Genomic DNA, 14,925 nt, shown 5'->3' on the forward strand with positions numbered 1-14,925 from the left:
CGAAAGGCTAACTGAGCTTTGATACGTCTAGTAAACCAATTCTAACTCTAAATATTATCGTTTCAAATTATTTATTAATACATATGCACAATGTTTATATGTATAATATGTATCTCGCGTTGTCGGGATGTATTTGAAGAATGTTTTCCGAAACAAAAGTGTGTGTTTGCAATAAACTTTGTTTTAACCTACTAAAACCACCCCTCCCTTGTGACTGGCTCATCTCTCTCCTCCAAATCCGTGTTTCGTCGAAACGCATGTAAATAATGTATTTGGTCATAAAACTAACTTAATGTGTTTTATGCAATAATACTATGCATGACGCTGATGTACGGGTTCGCTGAAAACGAATATATTTTAACGCAGCAATGCATATATTTACGCCTTTAATCTTTGTAATGCCGACTCCCCGTTTTTTCCGCCACCTACCATTATTGTTCAAATGATAAAAATATTTTATTAATTTATTTTTTTTTTCATCTCAGACGTTCTCGATAGCAGTAGTTATAATATGCAGTAGATGTACGTACATATAAATTATATTTTTTTCATCTCTTAGTTACGCATATCACATATTACTACAGCGATACTACAGTTATTATTTTTTTTTTATGACGTGACATATTTATCATTTTCTTGTCCAAAAGCTCATCTAAAAATAAATTTAATAACCATTCATAATATCATACCGGATAAAACACTTTATATAATATATTATTCAATCTCAGTATAGACAAAACCAACCTGCAGGATATAACTAGAGTATGGGAAATTATGGGATTATCCTCTTATCGGGTCAATTATTTTTATTGCAATCTGTCTAACGTCAACATTTCGTTTTTTCAATACATATAACAACTGAATTAATCTATATAACAGGTTAATAGTTTCAATGTGACAATTTAACCGTGTTATAATTAAAACGTCCGGTCTGTTATTGCACAAATTGACGTCCACGAATTTGTTTTGTTCATCTTAATCTTAAGTAAGTTGGACACACGTGTCACATTGATAACTACCAAATAGTTGTCACTATTGTACGAAAAATAAAATATCATATTAATTCGCCGATAACAGAGTGGCATGCCACTCCGAAGTATTCTACACGCCAATGCACCAAATTTGTCTATTCATTGCGCCGACCAACTGATGATATTATAATAATATAATAATATAATATCAACAATTTGACGATTAAAAAAAAAAAAAAACAATGATAATTTTCCAAAACCTATTATGTGGTTATTAATAAATTGTTACATAATGCTTAACATCATATATTATCAAACAATCTTCAAGTCAAAATGTCGAGTTTGGCGTACTAGGATAACAAATTTGATTAACGGTTATAAAATAACGATAAATAAAAAGGTCAAGTCAGGTTAATTCAGGTTATTTAAATTATAACGGACAACTTTAGTTTACAATTTCGTATACTTGTTATAGGATGCAGCCGTATTTATTGATGATTAAAATTCGTTGCAGTCGTGTATATATTTTATATTATTGTTTCAGTTTGTGTAGGTAAAAAAAAAAAAAAAAATAAAATATAAATATGGAATGGTTAAGCTGATGTTGTCATATATCATATTAAAAAATGTACGTTAATACGTTTTCGGATGTATAATGACAGGGAATTATTGTAAATTTAAACTTTGCTGTACATTTTTGGCTTGACTAGTATTTAAAACATGAAAAAATCAATAGAGTATTATTTAATAATACTGTATTAAGATAAAATATAATTCATGCAGTTATATGGTACAAATAGATGAATCGTCGATAAAAGTAAAAAAAATAAAAAAAAAGTAAAAATAGCTTTTTTAATAGGTATCTCGTTAGGTTTTAGGTGCCTATTATAGTAATATAATATTCTTTAATGTTATTCAGTTTGTGTAATGTATATTAAATATATAATCATTTATATTTATACAATTGTATACGCCCACAATTGGGCTCAGAACAGTTGTTGTTTTTTTTTTTTTATCATATAAATAACAAGAATAAAACATAATAACATAAACAAATTATAGCTTTACATATTATATCAGTATTTATATTTATGATACATACTAGTAGGTACATGATAGTACTGTTAACATTTCAATAATATTGATTTAAACCTGGTTAAATTGTCATGGAAAAAATCGAAATTATTAATTGAATTACCAGAAATTAGTATTCTATTGATCGGCGCGTATCATCAATATACTTGTGATTTTAGACTTTATTCAATGTTTATTTTTGCCTCGAGAATTTATAGAATTAATAACATATAATACAATGATATAATAAAGTTATTTTATTTACTTATTTGCAAAAAAAAAAAATAAATTTATTATATTGATTATTGTACTAAAATATCTGCTTTTTTTTTACCTCGTTTATATTATGTATTCACTCTATACACAATCCTTTTTTTTCTGATAGAGAAATGCTTAATTTACAATTTCTACAAATGAAAATAATAAGTTAATGATAATTATACTCGTATGATGAAAATATGAAATATAATGATAGTTGGCTTGAATGGTCTTGAGGGGTGAAAACCATTCAGCAACAGTACTTCCTAATTAATTTGATAGGTTTTGAGGGAGAAACTATTTTTTTATAATTAATATTATATTTTAAATAAGATCGTCTCTAGGCCATTTTATTTTAAGTCTTCTCGGTGAGTTGTTGGCAGATCAGGATTGGGCCGGTGAGTTACCTAGAAAATCTCAGAGGACCACTCAAAATATGGGTTAGTTATGAGTGTTTGGCGTTATTATTATTTTTTTTTTACGATAATGTTAAATTAGCACTAAAATTAGTAGAAAATAAAATTGAATCGAATTATTAAACAGTGCACTATAAATGCAGCTGTAATCAAACTTTGAAATTCCAAGACTCGGTGGATCGACACATTGCTTGACGACCAGCGATGGTTGTTAACTAATACACTTTAATATACTAATATACAACTTTATATGATTATCGTATTAACATATTTTTATTTGTTTAATATTTTACGCACATATTTAGTGAATTTGTTAAAATATACGTGCACAGCGTAGTTATTTATAAATAATTGTTCTATGTTAAATTACTATTGTATTATGTTACGTTAATCGAAAATATTTATTTTGTTTCTCTGTGTATTATATACCTAATAATAGATTCTATTGAGCAAACTGTTGTCAGATAGTGTCTCGTATCTTTTGTTTACATCTTGATACATAATCTCACATCTCGTAGCTATACATATAATATAAATATAAAACAAAAGTATCTTGTATCGTGTGACAATGAGATACTTTTTTTTCGATATTTCACCCGACCCATGTACGCGTCGACATAGTAATGCCACCGCTGCAATTATCGCGACACCGACTTTGACACGTTTATCGACAGCCTTTTCGTATATCTCGCGAATTCAAAAACTCCATTGAATCAGAAAGCTTTTGTAACGAGAACCTTTATATAATATATACGTATTATTATTCCAGCCGAGCCAAACGTCCGCCTGCTCTACTGCTCAGTCCGACGTGGAATATAAAAGGTCAAACGCATTGGCCATTGACAGATATAGAATAACAAAACTTTTCGTTTAGCCAGATAGTTTTATTATATATGACACACGTTATTTGTCGGTGATCAGTCAATTTCCCGTTTAGTAACTTTGGCCGACTTTATATACACTCACGGATTTTCCGTCGCCGTTACGCCACCCATACAAGCGAAAATACAGTCCGAGAACAATAAAATATAGACACAGCCAACGACGCAATGTGTATGTGAGTGTAGAGACATCTGCACGCGGCGTCGATGAAACGGTTGATCGAACAAAAAAGTTACCAAAATAACTACGACGACTTGATACGGCCGTGAATCTTGGGCTTTGACTATATTAAGCACCACCTATAAACTTTTTGACAAATATGAATAAAATATCTTTTTTTCTTTAAAAGATATTTTCGATTTTAAAATTTTAGGTTCTTCTTTAATGTGTCATGAATTAATTAAAAAAAAAAAAATTGTACAATGTGAGTTTATGAATTAGTATAAATTATCTGAGTTTATCTACATGGTAAGGTATACCTAACTAAACATAATTATTGATCAATAACGTTTTCGTTAATAAACAAAAATAACAATAATATTAAACGTTATAATAAAAAAAACATAATTCAATGTAATATTAAGTCGATTAATATTTAAGTTAATTTATTTTCAAACATCCTTAATATTTGATTGTTTAATTATTTTTATTGCGAAGCTCTTAAAAATAAAAAATAAATATTTTTTAAAATGATAATTTATTATAACAATTAACTTAATTGTTATTAAAATTACTTGGTTATAAAATATAATCGTGAAAATGTTTTACATTTATTAGCCACCTGATAAAGTATTATACATTTTAACTTAAAATTTATAATGAAAACTCTATTTCAATTTTAATATTTATTAAAATTCTCATGTTTTTGTTTATGTTAATTAACTTCAAAGCCTTTTTTTTATATCATGTTTATATCTTAGAACTTAATAACTATCCGAATCTCTATATTTTATAATAAGCTACTTACTGAAAGTACCTGAAATTCTTACTAACAAATGACACTAGTGCTATAATCTACTACGTAAAATAAATAGCAAATATTAAATTATTATTGAAAATGTTAGTTTACTGAATGATTTTTTTATTTTCAAATTGATTAAAGACTCTTTTAGTAAATTCATGTTTATACATATAAATATTAGTTTTTACCTAATCCCGAAATTATGAATAATTTTTTATCCGGAATCGAGTTAATTTTAAATACGTTTTATATTTATTGTTTTTTTTTGCGTTTTAAATGGTAAAAATAATATCTATTTCAAAACTGTTTGATTTTTTAATTTAATTACACATAACTAAAGGTCTTTTAATCCAATAATTTAGCATTCATATAAATATCGATTGTCGAGTTTTAATCGTAATAAGTTTAAATGATTTATTTATACTATATTTTGTAAATTTTAAATGTTCAGTGTTATTAAGTTCATAGTTGAATATAAGTTTATGGAACATAGTTACTAGTTACTTATTAAGGTAATATATTATGTATTATGTATAATAATGATTCATTTATAATATTATAATATATGTGTATATGCGAATATGTATGAGTGCAAAACGCGTATTTCCTAGTAAGTTTTGAAACTCCCAATTTGTTACGGAGATCACACATATGCAACCATTAAAGATTAATTGAATGCATACTACCAAGTCTTTACGGTTATTGTTATCTTTAATCGTTGTATATTATCATATAATATTATGATCCCAATACAATTTTAGGGTTTTCAAACTTTACACTCACTTATATACTGTACTAATATACCATGGTTAAGTTAACGTCTACAATATTAATCATAGTTGGTGAATGGTAAAGTTTTATTAATAAATATATTATAAAATTATAAAATAATACAAAAAAAAACACACGTTAAATAATCTGATATATTTTGGTCAAATAATAGAGATAATATTGATTATTATTCACGTTTAAATTTTTTTTTTTTTTTTGAAAAACTGATGTGATATGATATTATTTTTTTGACTTTTCGAGAAATTAGAATTTGTTGGAAAATAATTCGTATTACAAATTTACGAATAATAATAAAAAAAAAATGTTGCAGTTTATGTTTTTGGAAAATCACAATCGTTTATATAATAAGTATATTCATATTTTACGCATATTTACATATTATTTTTGTTTAATAGTAAAAAAACGCGTTGTGTAATGTGATTCTACTATTTCAACTTAATAACACGAGAAAAAAGTAATCGTTCTTCCTGGGATAACGCGACGTTTCCGTAGACTCTGTAGTCTTTAAATAATAATACGTTTTTGGTGTAAAATGTTGTGTTAACGCGCGTATATGATAGATAGCTGTCTGTTATTTATTTCCCCGTTGCTGGGCGAGGGGAACCGAAAGAAACAAAAAATTCACATCATCGTACATTTACTCAAACCACGCGAAAGCGAACACTTACCGTACGTGTAAAACTTATTACTACCAGTGCTGGTTATAATGTGATATTATAATGCTTTAGATAATACCACCTTCAACGTGGGCAATTTTGTTACACCTGTGTTACATTATTGCAAGTAATAATGGCCTGGCACGGTGTGTCGAAAATGATTATTTGGCCCCGTACTAGAGTGTATTTATATAATAATATAATGTGCGTCGTAATAATAATTAATGTCATCGTCTTCGTTGACCGTCGTTGTGTGTATGAGGGCTTACAGTCGACAATAATTATCGCACTTATACTAATTAAAAATGTACAAAGTAATAAGGGAACAGCATAAATATAGTAAACATATTATATATTATATACACAGTGCCATACATTGTGAGGGTGTCGCACGTGTTGACGGCGGTCAGTCATCATTCGATTTTGAATAATTATAAAACAAGGCGTTTTATTATCATTATAAAATTATGTTTTACTGAACATTTCATAAACTATTTTACCGAGCTATATGTGTCTAGACATTATGTAATATAACTTTATGGTTCTAGGGCTTGTTATATTGTTAAATTTCATGTTTCCGACACGTGTACGCGTATTGATATAATCTATTAACACAGGTACGAAGTGACAATGCAATTGGCAATGCTTTTTGGTGTTAATTCATATGCATTTTAAATGAAAAGGTTAGGTTTTAAATTTTGATGTATTTTTATATAGAATTACATTTATACAAACAAATTTTATGGTTTTACCTAATTTTATCATATAGTTTTTTAAGTTTTAACTTTTTTGGTATGACAACATATATTTTTATTTTCATAATCGGGATCGATTTTATTTTTATTTATTTAAGTATAATAATGAGAATTAGCATATTATATTATTTTATTTACTTTAACGAATGTAGTGAAAAAGTTAAGGGCTGCCTGGAAAGTTGAGGTCCATTACTCTATTGTTTAAACTTTTAATGCTTTTGAGAATAAATAATTTGTGCTATATTCAAATTTATTATTTATATAGGCACATTAAAATTGTTATGAAAATTATCAAAGAAATTTAAGAAATTACAAAAATCAAGAATTCATAATAATAAAATAATAATAGTACAAATAATGATATTTTCAAAGTGTTTATTTTATGTTTATATAAATATTATGATTGCTATCAACTATATCGAGTTAATTAATATAAATTATATTTTGTGAGATTTTACATAATCTTTTAACACAATAAATTCTATATTTAAATCAATGTTAATACACAATGCTGGGCATTTGAATTAATTAAAACAAGTAATTATGGCAGGCGTGAAACGGAGTGAATGTGCTAACTGCTATAAGTATGAAATATTATTATAGATGTGAAAAGTCATTAATAATTTGAGTAAAATGGCAAAAAAACAATAGATAAATTATTCGATGGGTTATTAATTAGAAGCCTTATATTGTATTTACTATACCAAAAAATAAATGTATATTGACTTTCGTTGAAATAAATTAAAAATAAATAATACACTTTACATTGGAGTTGTAAGTGACGATTAATTAAATCAAATTTAAAAAAATGATATCCTACAGTAAGCTTGTAATTTTTTATTTTCGCGTTTGTAATATTTGTTATATTATAGATCCTGTAAGTAGATATACGCTTTTCTCTTATTTCGTTTGACTGATTTCACTTTTCTGTAGTAAACAAGTATCTCAATTTATTGAAAAAGCCTAATGGCACACCCAGAATAGAGCGTATTAGGTGTTTTATATTCACTGCGTACCTATTGTAAATAATGAGGAATAAGTTAAGTAAAAAAATAAAATAATATAATTTTTAAAAATAAAATATAAAATTAAATATTTACATAAACACTAACATGGTATAATTGCATTCAATGCATGATCTTACAATTTCATGCATTATTATGTTTGAAAAATAAAATTATACCTTGAGTTCTTTTCAAGTTATTTTTATAACTAACCAAAGGCTACGAAATGTTCAATATTTAGAAATATAATACTGTGTATTTATTTGAAGTGTATTTTGATCTTCTTTACTCGGAAACGCACTTATAGGAGGAGATGAAAGTTATTTGTTACGTTATTATTTTCAGCTAATAAAAATCCATGAATTTAAAATATATATATTTTTTTTAACTGTAATGTACTCACATCTAATTAATTAATCGTATTTATTTTATGTATTTTATACGATTAGTGGTCACCGGTTGTAAATTAAATATGAATATAATAAATGTATAAATATTTTCAATATAATTACAAATAAAATTTGTTATTCCTAAACATTTATTAACGAAAATTTGAAAATTAATTTAGTATTATAGATAATATACATACAGTATACTTTTAGAATAATGGCTTTTAAAATATAATATATTTAATACAGTAAAGCACGTAGTGTGAGTATAACAAAACTAATAACTTTAACTATACCGTAGGTACTGTATATTAAATCGTGCTTATGTAGTATTAATATTAATGATATGAATAATAATGCATGTTTTCAAGTTTTCAAGTATGAAAATAAAAGAACTTTCGGAGCGTTTTCGTGATACACAGTATTTAATATTTATTATCCTTATTTAAAGTGATCCATTTAATGTAGAAATTTGTTATTTAAAAATTTGAAAATCATTTGGAAATGATTTTCTTCTTTTAACTTTTTTAAATTATAACATATTATATAGTATTAGTTTTTATATTCTAGAGAATATTTTTCTCGGTATTTTAATGGTATAAAAATCATCAAATAAATACTCCTATGTTTAGGATTATAAAATTAAAAGTGTATGTCGCCATTGTAAAAAGTAAAAAAACTTAAACATAGTAAAAATTAGATGTTTTTTTTTACTACAATAAATCTGAAATAACGATATTATATAGAACAAATGTTTTCAAAAAAAAATTTATTTTTGGAGATAATGTGTGATGTATGCTATTTAAATATTCTTTCAGACTGGTGTATTTAATGTAATATTCCGTGTGCTCGTATCTCCGATTTTCCGTGATTTATTTACGTATACACACAATACGTCATAAAATAATAATATACTTTACTCAAGGAGGTGAAAAAGAATACTGAAAAGAAGAAAAAAATGGTACATACAGGTCTGTGATTGGTTTCTTTCAGATTTAATGTTAGGGTATCCTTATAACTTATAATAATATTATAATATACAAACGTGTACAGTAATATGAATTCGATAACGCGGCATTGTCTGATAATTCGAAACGCTCAGTAAATCAGCCCATTTAAGAATCAATCAAAAAAATATTCTAAATCAAAATATAAATTGAAAAATGTATGTTGTCTTTCAAAAAAGTAAAAAATTATTAAAATTATAATTTTTGTAAAAAAAATGTTGTTTAATTTCGACTGGAAATTATACAAAAGAAAATTTTTCAAGAACGTTAATAAATTACTTATGATCAAATAATAATTTGGTATTATATGGAACATATAGTAATAATATATTTTATATTTTTATTACGTATCTAGTATGTAGGTTGATTTAGTTATTTGACATTTCAGGAGTTTTATAATTGACTTACATAGCTATTTTATATGTATTTTATTTTTTTTGTTCAATTGTATTTTTGTATGAATATAACTGTGATTCCGTAAGTTTAGTATGTACTTTGATAATGTAATGCCATTATGATACTTAGAAAAGGTTAATCATAATTATATAGATATAGTTGAATTTATACACATATATTAACGCATTAAACTATTTAAGTTCAAAAAGAAAATTTTTTGTTTGTTTTCCTGATTATTTTGAATACTATTGAAAATTGTTGTCATATTTTAAGTAAAAACTGGATCCAATCTGCTATATACTATCCAAAGCTACATTCAAAGTTGAAAATCGAACCATTGTCTTTAATGTTATCGTGTACGCAAACACACACACACACACACACACACACACATACACATACACAAAACCACACTATTGTAAAATCAATACATCTATAGTTATACTCAGAAATAAAAATTATTAATTATCTGCTAAATAAAGTAATTTATTTAATTTTTCCCATAGGTTGCTAAAAACATTTTTTTTTTTTTTTTTTGAAATTACCTTTGTAAAATTACGACAAACAATAAAAACAAAAGTAACTTTTCTAAAACTCGAACCAGTGCTATCATATACATGCGTATACATTTATAATGAACTTTAAATATTTGTTTATTTTAGATATTGTTTAAACTTTGTATTACAGTAATTGTTTATAAGTTTATAAAATAATGTTGTTATATAAAATATAATTATATGTGTACATTGTGTACGCTAAAAATTAAATTATAATTAACTTCATTAATATATTATAATATACAAAGTGATTATTTTATCAAAGAACACTCACTATTTAAAAATATATCAATATTTTTGAAACGATTTTTCTAAGATAGTTATCAGTCAAAGTAAAATATTATTTTTTAATATTTTATACTTTTTATTACGTCATAATATTTTAAATTTATTAATTTTTGATTGACAACGTACATTTTTAATTTATATTTTGGAGCATAATATTCTTTGTAGTATTTTGATACATAAAAATTAAATTTTGAACAAGTGGTTTATGAGATAAGTATTTAAAGTTCAGATAATCGGAGTAGTTGACTAACAGTTTGTGGGGTTAAATTCAACTCTACCTTATCAACTATTAAATACCTATAAGTTGTAACTCATAAACTACGACGGAATTTCAATTGTTATACATTGGATACTTCAAAAAGATGGTGTTTCAAAATATTAAATTAATAATATATGTTCAGGTTATGCACATTCATTGTCCAGTGTGCACATGTTACGAATGCTCTCGTAAAATATTCAAATCAATGCACCTAATTTTAACGAAATTTATTAAATGTTATTTAATAAATATCGACGCATTTTTTTTTTAGCCAATGCAAGAACTAAGCGTTTCTTTAGCCGAATTTTACTATTTTTTCAAATAATAGTAGTTTTAATTTAAATATAATATAAATCATAACTGAACAATATCTAACAAATGTAACATTTCCTAAAGCACTGTCGCACACGGCGACTTTTGGATTTAAATAAAATTAATTCATTCTACCAGCTAACAATAATCAAAAATCGGAACAAACTGTATTACCCATTATGATAATTAACAACCAAGTAATAAAACAACACCCGTAAAGATAAATAACAATAATTTTCAGTTGTAATCTGAATCCAATAAACGGCAATTACCTTCGTCGCACAAAACTCCTAATTTTACCACCACCACCACATACTACAATATAAAAATATTTTATCTTGATAATTTTGATCTCGTCGAGTCTGTACTAGTGCTTACTGCCTCTAATAATATAAAAAAAAATTAACACAATGTATTAAGATATGTAGTCAAAGGTCATAACAATCTTTCATACATACATAGTGAAAATAAGATTTTTTATCACCGATATTCATTTAGGGATTAATACAGTAGTATCTAAATTAAGAAATGCATTTTCATATTTGATTGTTTCTGACAGTTTTAGTTATAATTCAACTTTCATTCATCTAAAACTTCAATTTACTTTTATCTACGGGTAAATAATTCATTTTCTAAATGAAAAGTATGCTAAATTTCACATATATCAATTACATTCTGTAAAAGCATTTATAATATAAGTAAAATATCTCCATCCTTCTTGTTTCCAAAAATTGTTTAGTATTAAAAAAAATTGGTCACTCCGTTAGGAAAGTAGCTAATATTTTTTTAATTTATTGCACTATCAAACAAAGAACCCACTATATCTGTTATTCGTTGACCTTAAGCCCGATGAAAACAATAATGATGTTTTTGTTATATAACTTTAATACTTCACATCAAAGTAAAAATAGAAGAGCCACACATTCAACGACAAATTTTCCAGTGCATAAAATGTTAATTTTATGATCACATTAAAAGTCACTTCTTCCATTCTTCTAGATGTGTTAAACGCGATGGAAATTACAGCATCGTGTACCACACTATGTGAGTTTCGTGAAATTTATGCGCTATGGAAGTAAACCATTCTACTAATTATAAGGGATGTATTATTTATAAAGAATTCCAAAAACGACGTAGACATGCTTTCAATTGAAAATATGAAAATAAGTCATATAGCCACACCAACAGCAGTCCAAAAATCTAAATACTTATCACAGCAGCCAACCAACACAGTTTTCATATACACGAACACACGTGACAAATCCTACGCAGATGTGACAGGTAACAACTTTACTCAAAACAAAAATACCAACTCTCAACTCTGCTTTTTCTAACCTAAAGTGTTTTTATAAATTTTTGGATGATTTTAAGTCTATGATTAATCCTCTACTCGCTCTTTTGATCACAGTAATTTGTAAACTGTCATTAACCAAGCGTTATTAATAACTCATATACTTCCAACTGCTCTGCTCGTCAAATTATTGAATGCTAACTTTATTACTAATTTTACCTAACTATAATGATAAAAAATATTAAAAAATATACTTTGTATAGAAAAAATTTTGTTTCATTTTGAATTAAATAATAATAATATTTTTAAAAACGTTAATATATTTAAAAATAATTAGTATTCAATAGTAAAAGAAACATATCCAATAGTATATTTTTTTAATTCAATTAAAATAATCATTTATATATAATATACGTACGCAATTTTTATTAATAGTTCAATGTATATACTTTTTAAAATTATAAAATTAATATTTATTCACTTATTAGTTATTATTATAACCCATATGGAAACTAGATGAAGCCTATGAATTTCAGATAATATGTTTTGGAGCTCTGAGCAAACTGATGACAACAGCAATAAAATTATTTTATTTTTCAAACAAATTTATGTATAACTAAATTTAGAAAAATCAATGTATTTATTCATATTCAACATTAATATTAATTTTTTTTCGTAAATAATTTGAATTATTGAAGCTATACTCAGAATAAAAAAAAAAATCAGTTATTAAAAATAAACAGTATAATTTTTCAGTAGATTTAGAGTATAAATATTTCAATTGTTTGCAATGTAAATGTTTATATTTTATAAAACTCGATTGATTTATGCAGTAAGATTATTTAAATATGAAAAGTGTAATTAATTTTAAATTATATTATTACATATTATTTAATATTTTAATTAATAAATCTCCGAGTTCAAGTGACATTTTATACAAGAATTACATTATAACGTGTTTATTTTTGAATAAAAATTTTCCAAACACTTTTTTTACAGTACGGATAATTTTTTACGCATATCTCTAATGCAGTCCAATAATAATTATGATATATATCTAGGTAGTTAAGCACCTTTTACCATGATTCGATCCACACAGTATGTTTAAGGTTTTTATTATATTAACTTAAGCATAGAATGCAAATGTCATATAATATTTTATATTTTAACGGTTATCTATGCATTTGATCCAGTGGTGACGTGAATAAAATAGTTTACATTTAACGCGTTTATTTATGAAATAGTGAAGAAAAAAGTTCTTAATATATATATATATATATAAGTAAATCTCAAACGATTTAAAATTTTATTTCATGAAAAAAGTTTGCAACAAAATGTTGTAAAAACACGTGGGCCAACAACATTTAGCGCGATCCAAAACTTACGCCGTTCAAAATATATTTAAACTCTTGCCTTTATAAAAATATTTTTATAATATATTCATAAAATATTATTGTATTATACACGCGTAGTATGTTCAAATTGCTAAAACGCTGTTTCACGATGAGCAAGCCACACCACGTGTGGTAAATATATAACATAGTATATGTATAAACGAGTATGCGAACGTTTTCCAAAAACGTTATACCTCTTATACACGCATATTTACATAGACATTTTATGATAATAAAAATAACAAATAATATTGTTTTTGTATATAATTATTTGAAAACTTACGCAAAATTTAATTGCCGGCGGGCGCTGGCTATAGCATTTTTAGTGTCTTTCGTCCGACCTCGGTGGTGGTTGGTATATTATTAAAATAACAATAATGTATTATACCAATTCACATCATGGTCCAATAATAAAAACTTACAAACGCTACTAATTTTTATTAATTGATTTTTTTTTTTTTTGTTGTTGTTGGGTCGCATAATTACATGCATTAAGCGCATTACGAGTATGTAATAATAATATGAAGTACGTTATTAAATTTATTATTAGGGACGTGTAGTACAACATAATATGTTATAGTCCAACATAGGATGTACAGGATAACACTAGAATGATCGTTATAAATTTTTGAAAAGTCGATATAAAGCACATACTATAATTATTATATAATAATATAATATAATATAATACAATAGGATTGCTGCAACGCGCTATGCTATAATAAGATATACGAGATATACGACCAGGAACGTATTCAAGAGCCAGGGGGAGCACTATCGGAATTTTTTAATGAATTTAGTATATTGCACACAACATTTTGTACATCAAGAGATATGACAATTTTTTCCAGTGAATAGAAACTGGTTTGAAATTCAAAGTACCCGAAAACCGTTACTTGTGAAATTAGCTAATGTATTGTAATTAGCTTGTGTATAGCTTCTAGTTTTCTACACAAATCAAAAACAACAATAATTAAACTCGCATTATCTCTATTATACTAAGTAATAAGCCTAGATATTTTAATTTTCCTTTTTAAATAATATTAATTAATATATTTAAGTTTGCACTATAATAACTGTTAAAATGTTTTAAATTTGTTGATAATAATTGATCTGATTGATAGCAGAAGTCTATATGACGAATTTAAGTTTACATCAATCAAATGTACATGGAAAATATACGTATGACAGAACTTATTTTGTGTTGTTATACCTTATTTAATTTTATAGTGAATTGACTTATTTTATCAAACTTAAATGTAA

General features: G+C 25.5%; 1 protein-coding gene across 2 annotated transcripts in view; it reads right to left on the reverse strand.

The window, feature by feature from the left end:
* The window catches only part of LOC113553005 (probable G-protein coupled receptor No9), a 115,933-nt gene that overhangs the window by 3,765 nt on the left and 97,243 nt on the right, over positions 1-14,925 (reverse strand). The gene's annotated exons all lie outside the window — the stretch shown is intronic.

This window comes from Rhopalosiphum maidis, chromosome 2, assembly GCF_003676215.2.
Source record: "Rhopalosiphum maidis isolate BTI-1 chromosome 2, ASM367621v3, whole genome shotgun sequence".
NCBI classification, from domain to species: Eukaryota; Metazoa; Arthropoda; class Insecta; order Hemiptera; family Aphididae; genus Rhopalosiphum; species Rhopalosiphum maidis.